Below are 18,015 nucleotides of genomic sequence, written 5' to 3'. Positions count from 1 at the left end.
TATAGTGCCCGTGACAGGAAATGGCTGAAAACAAAACATGGATGCAGCCTCCACCCTTACGTATTAAAAGAAAAATCCCTGGTGCCTAGTGGGCTTTTTGCCCCCCTAGGGAGGGGGTGGGGAAGGAATTTACCTAAACATTTTGGGGGGAGTATGTCTGCTGCCCCTCAGTGGAGTAGATCCCTGCTTGGAGATCGCACTGCTGCAGGGATTCACTACAGAAGAGTACCATTGCAAAGGAGAGGTTCTCCCCTTTCTAATGATACCCCTCCCATCTGCCTCAGGGTTCACTGGACTAAGATAGCCCTGCGAGCACTAAGGCAGTGAAAGTGAAATGAGCGAATCAGCTCATTTCACCTTCATTTTCAGTAAAATTACATCAGCACCAGAGGGATATCCTGTGCTGTGTGCAGGGACAGCTGGGAGTTGTCCTATGCACATGAGCACCATGATGTCGGACAACTCTCAGCTGTCTGACGTACACAAGTGGTTAAACAGATATATTGTAAACTCTGTTTTGCATGTGAGGTTCTTAGAAATCTTTTTAGGAGGTTAATGAGTAGGGATGTTTATGTTTTTGCTATTTTCACTCTATTTACATGATAACCATTATCTACATTCTCTAAAACCTTTAGTTTCTGGTAACCAGCAGCGGTTTCTTCATTAGGACGGAGAAGTATCCACCGCCCACTGCAAGCTATGAGTAGAAAATCTGAAAGATAAAATAGCCTGAAATGGCATTTTATTTTTTACAGATACCCAGCCTGCTCGAACCAAGTGTGAAGCGGGCCTGACCTCTGCTGCTGATTGGCATCATAGAGTAGAATTCTCCAGACACTCCAAAGTACGCCTGTCAGTTTGACCGGCTATCTTGTGACAGCCAGCCAACATGAGCACTTTCAGGCTCTCCAACCTGAGCTGTGTTAGACAACTGGTTGAAGAGCAACCACAAGTCCCCCCGGGCCTGAAGGAGCCCATCAGCTTGCTCCATCCAATCCTGGTGCTTCTCTAACAGTGGTTAATAGCATGAGAGCAGCATCTGGATTGGTTAGGGGAGTTAGCTCTTTGACTCATGCCTGGCGCCACAGACTGCAGAAGAACAACGAGGAGGATGCGCAGCTTACCGTGGGTAAGTAACATTTAATTTGAACTAAAATGTGACCGTAATATGTAAAAAAAACTTTCTATTTCATTTTGTTTTTTTAAAAATTGGATTAAAATGACTATTGACAAATAATTGAAAGAGTCATGTTTACGACTAAAGAAAATAAAAACCTGTCAGGTCACCGAAAACTGTACTGCATCTCTCTGACTGAAAGATGGTTTCCAAAAATGACTAATACAAGGCAAAATGCACATAACAAAAATTGCTGCAGGTTTATCTCCTTTCAACTAAAAGTTTTCAATTCGTATAGTTTTGCAAATTGTAGCTGTTATCTAACCAGGCACTGTGCACTCCTGACCCCAAGGAGGTTGTTTTAGGTCTTACAATAAATTTATTTAAGAGCCTTGCTCTCAAATTCCCTTGTATAAACATAAATTTTGTGCAGCGCCAATTCATACATGCTCTTTTAGTGCAATTCTTCCTAAACACGTCAGTCGCGTAACAAAACTTGAGGTGATCCCCTGCAAAATAAATGAAGGGAGCCCCCATACTTAGGACCGAGTCAGGGGCACTCAGCCAGGGGCCACCACTCATGCATAGTGCCAAAGGGGGCTACCTGGAGCTCGGGGCCCAGCTGCACCCTGTGGGTCTGCGGGAGCTTAAGTTAGGCCACTGTCACATGTAATAAGAATGCCTGGTTCAGAATATAAGCAAAGCACAGCAGAAGTTTGGGATTTTGGAATGCAGTGGGGCACTTTACTCTCCTCACATCTTTCAATGTTACCAGCCACCTTTGCTGGGAACCAACTTTTGCTCAACACTATAAATTAACTTTTTACTAGATGGTCCTTCATTGATAGAATTTTTCTGAAGGTTATCACAGGTTTAGAGAACACATTTACACCAATTACAGGGCCCCTTGATCAAATGTCATCACTTTCTAATTAGTTTACTCATTTCATTATGTTTGGGACTAAAGGTTGTAATCAATTTAGGTATGTTACTATCTCTTCTGTTCTTACTTTTCTGATTGAACAGTAAATCATCCAATTTGAGTGTACTGGTCTTATGTAATTGAGTGTGCAGTGTGATTTTGTCATATTCTCAGGTTCTCCATCCTTTGTAGACCATCTCTTGGACATCTCAGTAGAACTGCATATACGCTTTGCTCGTAAAAGTTCATAAGAAGGAATGTATGCTTGTGGGAGGAAGCTTAGTGCAAGGAGGATGCTATTACCCGAGGCCGATTTCTGAGTGCAGATTATTCTAAATTTGTTATTCACAATTGATACCTTCAAATCTAGAAATACAGTAAGTAGAGCTCACTGGGCCTAACATGAAAGAGACAATATTTTCAATTACAAATGTAAGGGCGAACATGCAGGCCTGGCATCCTAAATAAAATGCAAATAAACGATAAGGTATAAAGTGCATACCTAAACCTCCAGGTCCAAATGTGGGGGAATGGTCAAAGTGGAAAACAAACCCTTAATTTGTTTTTTAAACCATTTATTTTGCAGGGTTTGCAGACCCTCAGAAAGATTTGAAAACTCCTGGATACACCTGAGGACTGCAAACCTTCATGTGGTGTCTGAATCTGAGAAACCAACTCAGGGTCCGCCAACCACCCAAAAAGAAATAACTACATGGGCCATGCCTTGTAGCCACATGGGAGGTTGGGAGCAGGACCGAGCGTAGCCAACTCCCTCTGCACATTGCCAATGGTGGACTTCAAGTGGTTAATTATATATCTTGATCTTTGGGTTGCAGACCAACGGGAGATGTATGATTCCAGAAAATGGGAAAAGATGGCAGCAACCAAGATATTTTGGAATGGTAGCCTTTTCAGGATGCGAGACATCAATGTATGCATACTGGAAGACGGTGTCAGGGCTGGTTTAAAGGGAAAACACCTTTTGACACCAGTGACAGGGTATCACTGGTACTCAGATACTGCCCCGCCAAAAAAAATGAAGGAATGAAATTTTGCAAAGTGAATGTACACTATCAAAGACAATGACCAGTAAACCCTATAGACAAAGGTTCTGGTACACAGAAGTATAGCTTGGTCATAGTCAAGGCCCTACACCCTACACCCTACACCTACAGCCTGCCAGATATAGCTGAAGTTCAAGCTGGTGTTTTACTGACAAAAAAGTTTGGTGCCAAAGATGGCTTTTGGTCTTTCATAGCTGACACATAACAGAGCAAACTGTACATGACTGAGACAGCACTTCTGGCTCAGGGGCAACAGGGCTGGTCGGCAGGACAGGCTCTCAGCCAATAGCCAGCTGCACATGGCTGAGAGATATGCACAGTAGGCTTAGTGGCGTGGAAGACTGCGAATAGAGCCTACTGAGTTGACCACAGGCCATGCACTGTCTCTTTCAGACAGGGGCTGTATCAATGCCTGCTTGTAAGTTTATCCTGGTGGCCAGAACCTTCTGTGCAAGGCCTTTAGGCTTGTATAGCTTATTTTGTAGCATAAGGCCCTTTACCAAGACCTTACTGCATATGGCCTTTGGCATAACTTCTTGTGAAGCAGGTAGAGTCTGTGCTTAGAGCTGTATGTTGCTAAATGCTGTGTATAGCTTTCTCGGTTGCACAAGGGCTAATGCAGGGTCTGCTGGCTAGGTATTGCACCCTGAGCCGGCTCTACACAGTTGAAAGCTATTAGCAGTGACCTCTGTGGAACAGGGGATAATGCACTGTCCGACCACAGGGCATGCCCAGAGGCCACTGGTCATGTGACTGGTTCTGCTAGCTGGAGATAAATCAGTAGCAGGAATGGATTTGTAAAGTCACCACCCTATTGCCTTCAGTAACCACTTCTTGCCAATATATGAGACTGAACAGACCCCACCTAATACACCCCCGCACCCAGTAGTAGAGAAACAGCAGTGATACTAAGGGGGCTGAAATAAGACCAAAGGAATAATGAGTAAAACATAAATATAATGCAATGAGAGTGTGCATTCTTGGTCATTCACTCCATCGCCAATTGTACACTTCCCTAATGAACTATCTAATCAAGAATGTTCTTCTTCTGGTAATCTCTGATTCCAGATGCAACTTCAGAAAAATGATAGTAAACTCCCCTTGAGAACTACCGTACATTGACAGAAGTGCAAATCAGTGTAATCAGTCAAAGGGATCCCCGCCATGGATAGATTCACTGGATTGGGAGTAGTAATGTGTCAACATAAATGTGGAGGAAGAAAGGTTTGAAGCATGAATAAGCAAGGATAAAGGGAACACTCTTAAAGAGGAAGAGATTTAAGGGACACTCGAGACAAGGTCAGTGCAGTGTCTGAATACCAAGACATTTAACCCAGAAAGCAAGAGCAGGTCTGGTGAACAGGGGCAGCTTTAGTCAGTCGTTTCTCAAACTGAGTTGCTGACACACAGCTGTTAAGTGGCCTTGACCTTTTTGTAGGACTTTCCCTGATTGGTAATTTATTTTATGTGTGTGGAGACATTGGTTCCCCATCACAGTGGGCTGCACTATAAAACAGAGCTTGCCTTAACAGCCACTTTAAGTTCCGTGCCTTGTGTATCCTTGAGTTCCATGCTGTATGGACTGCCATCCCTTCAATGGCCACAGTTTCCATTGGGCTTTTAGCTCTTTTGCAGTCTCCAGATGCCACCTCCTTTGTAAACAGGCATTGTGGAGAAGTGTTTATCTGGTGAGCGCCAGGGATCATGGTTGATGGTAGGGCAAGCACAGAGGTGCTCACTCCTTACAACATGACAAAAAGTTGTTCATGGTGGGCTAGGGCAGTCAAGCTTCTAGAAGACCTAGCCACAGAACAGCAGGAAGATAATTCCAGTGCCCAGCAACCATTTTGGGCAACCAAAGCCCATGAACCATCTTATTGAGGCATATGTTTTGGAGCAGGACCCGGTCACAGACACATTTCAAAGGTTTGCAAATGAAACAACAGTTTTTCCAGTGGATTTAGTTGTTTTTTTCAAACCAAATGGTAATTCTCCACATGCAACATTAACTTATCTTTTCCAGTGTTATTTTCAGTGTACCTTATATTTTTCATGATACACATTATATAACGTTCATGTTACTATAACGTACTTCATATAACATGGGGCCGTGCACAGTGGGCTTTTGGTGCAGGTCCTAGACTATGGCCAGGGTTTGAGACTGCCTCAGTGCCTCTGAGCTCACTTCACGTGGCCTTTGGCCACTTAGTTTTTGGTCAGGGCATACACCAGCCCTCTGCCACTGACTGCAATGTGTTCTGCCTTTAGGTCTGCACAGTGAGCTTTGGTTAGAGTGCCTTGCTTGTGGCTTGGCCCTACCCCAACCAGGAATCGACTCATTGCTAGTCTGGTGGGAAAAGAACCCACACATCACAGGCAAGGCAGGAGAAGAATTAACACCGCCAAGCGGGTGGAAAAAGAATCCACACATCACCTGCCAACATGAAAATTATTGAGGCACTGCTTGCTTTTCTGATGCATCACCTGCTTTGTGGCCCGCATCCTCTTTGTTTTGACGCATCCAAGGTACGGTGTGTTGTAAGGATACAACCACTGATTTTTCAGGATTAAGACTCTTTTTCTTTAAAAAGTGATCTGCTTGCTTGTGTATGTTGGATTTTTGTTGTTTTGGTCTTCTTTTACTCAGACAAATATTGGCTATTTTTCTAAACTGATGTTGAGTACGTTTGTGGTGCTTTCACTGTGTTACTGTGTGTGTGAATAAATACTTTAGGCATAGCTTCAGAGATAAACCTGACTACTTGTGCCCAGCTACCAAGGGAGTGAGCAGGAGTTATGTTAGGTGTGTGACTCCCTTACCCCGACTGGAGAGAGGGTCCCTACCTGGACAGGGTGTAAAATGACTTGCAACTAGGGACCACACATCTAACAGGGACAATCACTTATGCCACTAAGCCTGCTGCATATGGCCCTCAGGTATGTAAAGCTGGCTTGGGGTGCAGAGTCTGGCAAGTGGCTAGGCCCTGATCCAGCTCCTGTGTCACCAAGCATGAAGAGCAAAGTATTTTGTCCAGCACAGTGGACTTTGTTCATACCACCTGGTCATATGGATAGGCTCTGCACCAGCCCCCATGCCCTAGAGCACAACAAGCATGCTTCTTGGCCACACAACAGGAGATGTTTATCCTGGCAGACGGTTTATTTACAATGACTCCATTTCTGCTGTCACAGAGTGCACAGCACCAGATGAGTTAATTTATGTCTGCCTGAAAACACTTTGCAATTCACATAATCCCACTTTGCTGAAGGCATCCCAGGCTCGTGGTGCCCTGGAAGCGATCATCACATGTCCATCCAACAGACACCTAAGCCCTCAATTGCGGGGTTTTAGAGAAGGGCAGTGCATCAAAGTCACCTTGCTGTGCTGCCCTATGCAAAAATGAAAGAGCAGCATTCCACCATATATATTCAATGCGGTGCATTCCTGTCCTTCCCGCCTGCACTGGTGCTGTTTGGAGAGCCTTGCACTTATACAGGTGCCCTTGTACCATGGTTCAAGGGTGCCTGTGATGTTGGCAGGATTGTTTCTGTGCAGGAAGGAACACCTTCTTGCCCAAAAACAATCCCAGGAGGCTTTTTTCTTTTTCCATGTGTGCCGCAGAATGCAGCATACATGGAAAGAGGAAAAAAACAAGGAGAAATACAAATATTTCTCCTCAAAACGCCTCACCTCAGGAGGCATAAGGTTTTGGTACATCCCCAGGTTTAAGTGTTTTTTTAAAGATGGGGAAGTGGCAAAAACCATGGCTGTTGCATGGGAACACCAACTGCAAAACCCATGGAACACCTCCTGAATGCAGAGTTAGGAAATGCAGCAATTTCTGCTGCCTTGCCTTACTCCACATCTATGAGACCATTCAAAACCATGCAAAGTAGCTTTGCGTGGCCTTATAGATATGATCTTGCAGTCTGCGCCACCAGATCATCAAAAAAAGTGACGCTTCAGCGACGTGTGAGGCTCATAAATATGTCTCCTCGTGGTCGTCCTATACAGAATCATACCCCTCGGATGGTCCACAAGGCCAGATCTGACTAGGAAGCTAATACTGGGGTTGGCTATCACTGATAAGGAGTGGAAATATTGCTGCAGACAAACTGGGAAACTGTCCTCCAATGACAGGGGGCACCTAAAACATTTCAAATTCATGGACCATCTCTTGGTAGATGCCAATTAAAGCAAAGAGCCCACACACTTTAACATTGATTTGGAGGGGCAGGTTCCAAATCCCTAGTGCAACAGAAGGGAAAAATACTGGGTGATCCTGAATAAAGGGCAAATGTCCAACATGCTTGGATCAGAGTGGAATGAGATACGGTGTCAAAAGCTGCCACTAAGTCAACGAGAACAAGACATCTGTTCCTCTGCTATCCAAAATATTTCTCAGATGTTCTGACACCATGGGAAGAATAGATAGTGTGCTGTGAACAGCACAGAAGCCAATTTGGGAAGCATCAAGGATTTGATTGGTTACAAGTATGAGGAGAGCAGTTAATAAATATGCCTTTCATGTGTCTTCACCGGGGCTGGTAACAGTGAAATCAGTCTTTAGAAGGCAGGTATGTTAGGGTCAGCATTATTCTTCTTCTAAATTGGTGTAGCCTGGACACATTTCCTGGAAACTGCTATGATAGCAGAATTAATGAAGGAGTTTAATATATCACAAAGGATAGAAGCAATACTAGCTGCACTTAGTTTGACAGTTGGTGGAGGGCAGGCATCATTAGGCGAGCCTGATTTACGCCTTTGCATAAGAACAAGCATTTCTTGAGGGGAGGTGTGCAAACTTCTTAAGACTTAAAGAGTGGCCCAGCTGTGGACCAACATCTGCTGCTGACTTGGGGATACAACCTCTAGGGGCAACAAAAGAGTTGTGACTCAAAAGTATTTTATCTTTGAAAAATAGCTACTTTATCACATTTAGACTGAGTGTAAGTAGTGCCCTGACTCATAGTGGCAGGGAAAGACATGAATTTCAATATTACAAATACCTAACTGGAGGAATTCTAGCTGCCTCTATCATGTTCCTGGCTCTGACACAGCTGCCACAGCCCTGTGGGCTGGGGTTTGGTCCTTCCTGCTCATGAGTGGGGTACCATGAGTCACTGAATTCGCCTAGAGCGATGAGCTAGAATCTGAGACCATCACACCTGCTGTTACCCTACGGCAGTCCTGCCCTGGCACACAGTTGCACACATGGGAAAGTACAAGGAATGCAAAAGCCACAACTGACCCTTTACTGCATTGCAGACACCATAGTACATCAATCTTGGAATGTTTGAGCGATGGGGTAGTATAGGGCATATTTACAATTCTTCCCCAAGTCTGCGGTAGAAAACGCAAACATATAAATTGATATGAATTGGGGTTTCAAGCCCTGTCAAAGGCAGTCCTCCTCCCCTGGGGGGTATGGCTTTGGAGGCGGGGCCTACTGATGACAGCAAGTGACTGTCGCTATGCCTAGGTGGTTGATGGGAGCTGATGCATAACGAGAAGTAAGCATTCACCCTTGTTTGGCATGGAAGGCAGGGGCAAAAATGTTTGTGCACTATCTGTGCTAGCTGCCAAGCCTTACCACTGCTCATGAATCAAGACCTGTGGGTGCATACGTTTTGGCGGCACACACCTAAGGTGCAGTTAGGAGGCTTTCCAATACCGGTGAAAAAGTCACACAAAATGGAGTGAAAAAATGCCATTGAAGACCATGAAGAAACTCTTGAAGTACTACTTATTGAACCAATGGGCTGTCCTTTATTATATCCCAATACATTCTGTAGTTTCGCAATGAACACACCTCGTTTTGATGCCTCAGTCTTATGCTGCGTGGCGAATAGCACCTTAGCACCTTATTTTGTCAACAATTCAAAGGGAATGAATTGCACACTTTAATTTCACTAACGCTAATTAATTGTCTATACAATATCAAGAAATAGTTATTTATGTGTTCATGAAATCTTATACATGTACTAATTATAATCATGCTTTTCAGTGCATACCATTGATAATTCTATTACATGACCCGATAAATCCAGGCAACAGCCAATACGTTTCATACCCTAGATTTACATTTATCATGTCTGTTGGTATAATAAATCAAAACAAAACACAAACAAGTATAATTTAAAATGTTAGCTCCAGTAGGGGCATCCTTATTACTTTCAGTGTATGGAGATCATCAGAGTCCTCTGCAAAGAAAAGCCCCGATCCTTTTTTATTCTTCAACAGAATGTTTTCTAACGTCTTTCACGTGAACAGGAGAATCAATGGCATATTTATTTCCATCACTTTGTATACATAATTATAAAACTAGTAGTCTTGTTTCTAACATAGGTTCCAAAAGTAGTACATTGCATCCAACTACAAATTCAAATGTATTTATTTTTATAGTTAATTGAAACCATTGCATAACCATTTAAAAATGTGAAACCAAACTCAGTTAAAATATAAAAAGAACATATCTTCTTGTACTGAGACCGCCAGGGTTGTTTCGAACATAGATAAAGTGCATGTTCTTTCTCTAACCTTCGGCCTTACCACCAGTTCGTCTTCACACTGTATGTACCTAAATCCCTCCTTTACATACAATTCATCAAAAAGCCTCAGTTCCCCTACTTTAAAGGGCCTTAGCCACTGGTAAAGTGCACATTCATTGTATAAATTTAAAACCAAACTTGATTAAAAATCTTCTTGTACTGAGACCGCCAGGGTTGTTTCGAGCATAGATAAAGTGCATGTTCTTTCTCTAACCTTCGGCCTTACCACCAGTTCGTCTTCGCACTGTATGTACCTAAATCCCTCCTTTACATACAATTCATCAAAAAGCCTCCGTTCCCCTATATTAAAGGGCCTTAGCCACTGGTAAAGTGCACATTCATTGTATAAATTTAAAACCAAACTTGATTAAAAATCTGAAAAAGGACACATCTTATTGTACTATGGCCACCAAGGTTCGTCGACTTTTCGTGGCCCATACTCCAAGTATGGATAAAGTGCATATGCTTTATGTAAATCTTCAATCTTTCCACCAGATCATCTTTCCAATATATGTCCCTTTTCCATCTTTTGCACAACAGTCACCCCCATGTTCCACTCCCCTACATTAAAGTGCTTGAGCCATTGGTAAAGTACATATTCAGTGAGTAAACCTGCAACCTGTCCCCCCACCCATGTATCCATAGTTAACTAACATTGAGGTGCTCAAGTCGAGGGAACTTTACTTCTTCACTGGAGATACATTCTCGCTTAACACTTACCCAGTCAATGTCTTGGCTAGTTCTTTAAAAAGGGATTTCAAGAATTTCACCCCCTTGCAGCCTAAGGTTATTGACTTGCTGCTTAGCCAGCCTTTAACTGCTTGTCTACAAGAATGAATTGACAGGGAAACAAAGGATGGTTTCAATAACTTTTTCCTTGCTGTCCCAGGAAATGGACATGTGCAAAAAAAGTGGGACAGTGACTCCTGCTTGTATCTACATAGTCAGTAAATTTGGTTTGTATACTGTTCTTTCCAAGTAGGACAAAAGTCTTTTATGTCCCAAAAACCCTAAGCGAAATAACATAAAATTATGTTTTATGGGCGTAGAATAATATGCCAACAAATAGTCCTGGGGGCTCATTGTAGAGTACGAGCCGAGCACGACCCATGAATGTCTCCTGTTTGTTAAGATGTCTTTGTCCATAGCATGGGATAGTGTGTTAAAAAACCTAGGCCCATATTTATACTTTTTGACGCAAACCTGCATCAAAAAGTTTAACGCCGGCTACCGCCAGCCTGGCGTCATATTTAAAGAATGACGGTAGCCAGCACTGCGGCCTGGTTAGTGTCAAAATCAATGACGCTAACCAGGCAGCGGAGGCATAGGGAAGCCTGGGGGTTGTGCGTCAAAGAATAATGCAAGTCAGGTTAGAGTCAAAAATATTGACTCTAACCTGACTAGCGTCATTTTCTGATGCACAACCCCCATGGAAATGACTCCTGTCTTAGCAAAGACAGGAGTCATGTCCCTCTGCCCAATGGCCATACTCAGCGAGACCATGGAAATGAGCCCCCAGGTCCCCTAACACCTGCCCTGATCCAGGCGTTAAAAAATGACTCTAAACAGGTTTAGAGACATTTTTTAAGACCCTCCTCCTCCTGTGCGTCATTTTTGCACAGGAGTATAAATAAGGCGCAAATGCCGTAGTCATTTTTTGCCCGGGAATGCCTACCTTGCATCTCATTAACACAAGGTAGGTTTCCACGGTAAAAAAATGACTCTAACTCCATAAATTTGGCGCTAGACGGGTCTAGCGCCAAAGTATAAATATGGAGTTGGGTTCGCGCCAAATTTGCGCCAAACAAAATGATGCAAATCTGACGCAAACAGAGTATAAATATGCCCCCTAATTTCCCCATGTTGGTCTCCCATGCTTCTTTCATACCTAGAACCTGGATCACCTGGTTAAGATAATTACCCCATGAGCCTTTGATATTAATAATTCATTGGTATCTTACTTCCAGCCAGCATAGGTTATTAATGAACTCACTCTGATGCCCATAGCCTCCAACACAGTTTAATGAACGCACACTTGCTCTGAAAGGACTGATTTTTTAGTCCAAACTCGAGCCGATCCTGGTCTGGGGATGCACTTTTCAGAATGTTAAAAGCAACCTTATATGTTTTTGTTTGAATCTTTTTTAATGTGCCTATCTCCTGGCCCCGCATAACTTCCATGCCATAAGACACTGTGGGGAGCAGTTGTGATGACATTACTGTGAAAAGATGACTCAGAGACGGACAACTAATTTTCTTCTTTAGTTCTTTAAAACTAAGCGTCAGCGACTGACCTTTCACTTGCATCACTGTTAGCTGATGTTTCCCCGTCATTTGGGGTTCCAGATGTACTCCCAGATATTTGTATGTGGAGATCACCTCCACTTTTTCGCCTTCTAAAAAGAGGCAAATGAGTTGAATTTGGAATCCACCAGCCGCATCACTTTTGTTTTCTTCAAATTTAGTTCAAGCCCTTGCTGATCCAGAAACCTTTTTATGGCAGTCATGTTGCATTGCAGGCCTATTAGTGTTTGACTCAGCAACATGATGTCATCAGCATATTGTAAACACCCTACTGTTTCTGAGGCTAATACTGGCGTATTACTGTTTTCCTTTGAAAGAACCCTGGCAAAGGTCTATCAGATACTAATTAAACAGGCTCAGGGCCAAGACACTGTTTTAACCCAATTGTGGTGGCTATCTTGTTTGTTAATCTGCTACCATCTCCAATTTTCACTTGTACCCATGTTTCGGAGTACAGTTCTATAATTGCCCTCAAAAGATCTTTTGGGGTTCCCCATTTGTCCAGTTTTGACCAAAGGCATCCTCTAAGACCCGATCAAAGGCTGATGCGAGGTCTACAAAGCAAGCAAAAAGGCACGACTTTCTGTGTATAGCCTTCTCTACTGAGAGACTAAGCTCTGTTAAATTTGTTAATGTCTCCATGTCTGCTCTGAACCACCTTTGGAACTGTGGGATCAAGTTGTTTAGAGATGCTGAAGTAGACATGATGCATAGAGCTTTCCTCTATGTCAGTTACAGCAATGAGCCTATAGTTGAAGGGTGAAGCAGGGTTTCCACTCATGTAGATTGTGTGTATAATACTACCATTCCATGAGTCAGGAATTTGGTGGGTGCGAAGAGAGCTGTTAAATAAGGGTGTAAAATAGTGGGCCCAGTATGCTACATCTCCTTTGAAGAGGGTGTTGGGAAGTTGTATTGGGCTGGTTGCCCCTTCTGGCTTCAGTTTCTTTAACAAACGAGTTTGTTGTTGTGGGGCCACGGCTAAGGCTCCCTTTACTTGTTGGTGCAAGGCAGATATCCTTTTATCATCTATCTTCCCTTGTTTGACCTCCCTTACTATGACCGAAAGGGCATTATCGGGATCTCCCCTAATTTGCTTTGCAAAGTTCTTTTCGCCCTCAGCATTGCCTGCTGAAGATCCACACATTTCATGAATATGAGTTTTCCATGAACCTGCATTGATTCCTATATTGTGATGTCTGCTCTTTCCTGAGGAAAACCCATTCACCAGTTGCCAACATTTTCTGCTGTTCGATTCTTTACTTGCCCACCGTAACTTGGATTACATTGTCTTCTGGTAGTTTCTTTTTTCTCTCTGGCATTCTTTTTGAAACTTGACTTTTAACTTCCATAGGTTGGATTTGTCTGCCAGCTGCGCATGTTTGACCACTTTCACCACTTTTCTAAGTTCTCGTGCTATTTGGTCTTTTCGAATATATAAATCTTTATTGAACCAGTCTTGCCTTTCACAGCCCCCCTTTTTATTCTGGCTGATTATCTTACTTTGGGGCCGTGTTGAGACTGGAAATTTGACTAGTAAAGTAGAAATTAACCCTGCCATTCTTTATTCCAATCTCTTGCTTCTAGACACTCAGCTCTGTGTTACGCCTTCTCTTTTTCTGTCCTCCAAGTCCCCAGCTCTGCAATAGACCTCATCTATTAAGGCAACCATCCCCTGTTGACGCTATTTTATTACTTTAGGATTAAATGTAACCTAAGCAGAAACTAAGCACTCAATATTTGCAGCTGGTCAACCCAAATGCCAATCACATTATTTGACGGATGTGGTTACTTTCAGTTCTGGGCCGAATTTGAAATTGGCACACCCGAGACCATGCTGGATCACTTATCATTGTATAATCAATAGTTGAACAATTTCCACTGCATAAAAACGTGATCAAAGCAGGTGTATCCTCCTTGATTTACCAGGTACTTCCTATATTTGTTGACAACATGGAGCTTTGTCTTTTTGTTGCTTACATTGCCTAAGTCTAGATTGAAATCACCAGAGATAAGTAAAATTGCTTGGTGATGCCACCTCTGTAATACCTTTAATATGTCTCCCAAAGATTCTACTTTTACAACCCTAATTTGCTTTGTTTTGGTGAATGTAAACATTTATGAGTATCAATATGCTTTGAGTATGACTGCTCTTCTGGGGAATCAACTATGTTACTTGAATCCAATTCACCTCTATGTCGATTGCTTTTGTACCCCGTTTGAATGCTGTGGATTTAAATGTCAACATACCTCCTTTGGGATGTCCATAGTTGAGGATGTTGTTACAGGTACCTGCAGCTCTACATAGCCTACCATTGTTTGTTGGTCCTTGGCTCCAAGTTTTTTTGTGTTAGTATGATATTGAATTCCTGAAGGAACAACCTTGTATCAACATCTTGTAACAGAGCCTCAAGACGATGAGTGTCGATGAACAAATGCTGTGACTATATGTGTTGGGTTCCAATTTCTTAGTCTTTCCGCCCTTTGTCAGGAATAGATAATATTGTGCACCCCCGGAGCCTTGGGGTTATTTGGGTTCTTGAGACCTTGGGGTTCTTGAAATTCCTGATAACCCTGTCCTAGGTCAACCTCTCTTGAAAATTTCACAACTGTTAACTTTTCCACATTTCTCAATTTTGTATCAACCCCTGTTGCTATTCTTAACTCTGAGTTTCCTCTTGCCTTTGCAGCCCACAATGGACTTGGATAACAAGGTGGTTCCACTTTTTGTAGCTCTATACCCCATGAGTTGAACATAGCTTGGAGGATTAATAGTTGGTCTACTAGGCCTGAGGAGGCCCATGTTGTTACCATCTTGGTCACTTTTATGGGGATGTGATTTAAATTCTAGTTATATCAAATCTGTCAACGTTATATGGGCAAGTTTGCTAATCTCCCTTTTCAGCCTTACGATGTTGCCTCTACTACGAATGTTGAACACCCCAATTGACCTGTAATTTGGTATTAAAAGAAGTGTATTGACCGTGGGGCCCTGGGATGATAAAACCCTCTCCATTGATTTTAGCCTTGGGAACACTTGTGTGGAACTCTTGTGGCCCACGTCCTGCCCCTGTTGTTGCCTAGACTCACAGGACCACAACTGTGCTTTTTTGTGTCCAGGACAGCTGATGCTTCTCTCCATACCCATTGATGGCTGTTGCATGCTTACACACCAAAACTCCATCTTCTTTTTATCACCTGAATGAAGCCTGGCATCAATGCTAGTTTTTGGACTTGTGGCTGAGCTCGCGGGGCCCTATTCCTCCTGAGCTGTTTATGTAGTCCCTTGCTTACCTGTGAAATTTACCTCTTTGATTTCTCCCCTAGATGACTGTATTGAGTACTTTCTTTAGGTCTCTTTAGTTTCTCCCAACGATGACTGCACTGAGGCTTTTCTTTGGGTGCGGGGGTGTGATCTACTGGGCCTGATATTGAAACTCACCCCTTCTATTCCTGCTGAGTTTTTTCATATGAATCAAGTACATTCTTTTTTGCCACACTGACAGTGGAGAGTGCTGGATGCTTTTGTTAAGCGAAGAATTGTCACATGCTTTTCTGCTGAGCCCTTTTTTCTTTTTTTCTGTGCCTTTCTTTGCCTCTTCTTCTCCCTTTTGGTTGTCACCGGCTCAGGTTTATCTGTACCTTCTTCCTCAGTTGTGTTGTTCATTTTTTGTTGCTAGAATTGTGTAGCTGTGGGAGATTGGCTTCACTGCTGGACACCATTCGCCTGCTTGTCCGCCGGGACTTAGTGGTAGCCATCCCCTTAAGAACATCTTCTGAATGCTCCATGCTGATGTCTGGCGTAACTTTGCATTGCATACGAGGATCTGATGCCTTTGCCTTGGTCTCATGGCTTGGGCCCTTCCAGGACAGGATTATCTCATTGCGGATAGAAGATAAAACCTGGGGCTTGTCCCCTTAAAGAGCACATTGGCACAAAAATTGGTGTACATAATTGTGTTTTTGAGCTCCCTGTATCAAGTCATTCAGGGCTTGCAACTTCGTGTCTATGCCCACAATATGTTCTGCCATTATGTTTAAGAGATCCACTTAAAGGTCTTGTTTATCGGCCTGGTGGTTAATTGCCATCAACATAACACCCAAAATCAACTGGAAAGCTCCCCATGTACTGGCCAGTACCTCTGCCTCTAAGATTTTTGGTATAGCTCCCTCTCGACTTTGAGGCCCTACCTCCTTGCCTGTTGTGGCTGTCTGGATCCTAAAATGCTCCCCAACCTAGTTCCTAGTGGAGAGACAAATATACTCTTAATTTGCGGGGGCATTGGCTTCATATGTAAAATAATCTGTTTCAATAAGTTCAATTAGGGATAGATCCTCCGTTTCCAGAAATTCAATTAGAGGTTGATCCTGCATTTCGGCGGGCGCCAGCTGGCCAAAACGATTGTCTAAATCTAATCTTGAACTTAAATCTTCCCAATTGCTGAAGTTTAAAGATGAGAACGACTCAGTCAGACCTGCCTTGTTGTCTTTTCTCTTCCTTTTCCCTGATGTTGATGGAGATTTGCATTGGCTCTTTTTACTGTACTCTGTCACCTTGTGAAAGCAGCTGTCAGATGAAGAGAGAGGAGCTTCCCTGACCACAACTGGCCCGCTTGCATGCTCTTGGGAGATGTTGGAGGCTCTCATAGCTCTGTGTGTGGAGTCACAAGGAAATCGGTTATTTTGTACCCCTCTTTTTTTTGCAGGTGCTACAGTTTTGCCTTCATCCAGTGCTTTTTGTAAAGTGAATGGTTGTCTAGGCCTATCACTGAGGCATTTGCCGGGGAACTTTGCCTTTTGCTACACCAGCTTGGAGCTCTCTGAGGGTTTCCAGATTGCATGACCCTTGTCTGTTTGTTACCTGTGGGTAGTCAGTGGTAAACCCCTGATCAACTGCTGACCACTTTATTCCCCACTCCTTTCTTAAGGACGGGATCCCCTATGAGGTTATAAACTGTAGGTATCAGCTGGAGCTGCTGGAGGTTTTTTTGTGCCATTGGCTCATTCGCAGGTGCCTTTAAATTTTCTGGGCTGACCAGGGATGGCTGTTTGCACTATTGATCTCGATATCCTGTATTGAAATTTTGTCATCCTTTGGTTAATTTTATAACTGAGTTCTGCTGGGACTGCCACCTCCTGCTGGCTGTTTTCACAGTTTTCACTATTCTGCACTGTTTTCAGGTGGTCACCAGGGTAGCACGAGCACCTCAGCCTGGGTCCTCTTAATCCTGATACTAGCCCTCAATGCTCAGGAACTCCTCACTTTTGCAGGCCAAACTCCTGATCGAAGCAGAACTCGCATGAACAAGATGCACTGGCCTAACATAGGCCACGTTCATGCTGTGCACGAGTTCTGCGGCCTATTGCCAGCTACGGCCTCCTCCACCCTGCTGTCCCCACCGACAGTTAACAGCAGCAACAAGGCCTTTTTAAAAAAAAATGAGCACAAGGAGGGAGGAACTATGATGTGGACCATGACAATGACATTCTGAGCGCTTGAAGCACTAAGGTGAGCAGAGGAGCCACAGAGGGAGGGAGCCAAAAGGGAGCTAAAAGGGGTTGGGTGGGCAGGCAGATGGCTGACCAAAGGCAGAGGTGGGTGGGAGTCCGAGTGTCTTACAGTCACTCCACTGACTCCTCACACCACGCCACTCACCTGCCTACCCTACCTTTACCAGCTTACCTCACTCCAGTACTCCCATGCTCAAGTGCCTCCAACACCTCGGCACTCTGATCCGTCTCACCTTGCCTCTCTGCACTCTCAGGAGCTCTGCTCTATGAACCACTTCTGCTTCCACAATGCATCCATTTGACTAATTACTTCGATTTCTCAATGAGAATTCCTTTTTCTAGTTATTGGTAGATAAATAGATGCAAAACATTGTACATAGAAGTTAACCATTTTAGAACCATGAGCCAGAATGTTAGCTTAAAAGACAGTCCAACAAACATCAATGTGTTATTTTTGTCGTAATGTTAAGTTTTGAATTTATTTATTTAGGTCTTCCAACCATGATGAGGCATTTCAGCACTTTTTGCAGTGAATAGCACGCTAC

The sequence above is a fragment of the Pleurodeles waltl genome, chromosome 5 (assembly GCF_031143425.1).
Source record: "Pleurodeles waltl isolate 20211129_DDA chromosome 5, aPleWal1.hap1.20221129, whole genome shotgun sequence".
NCBI lineage: Eukaryota > Metazoa > Chordata > Amphibia > Caudata > Salamandridae > Pleurodeles > Pleurodeles waltl.
This window is presented reverse-complemented; position numbering follows the sequence as displayed.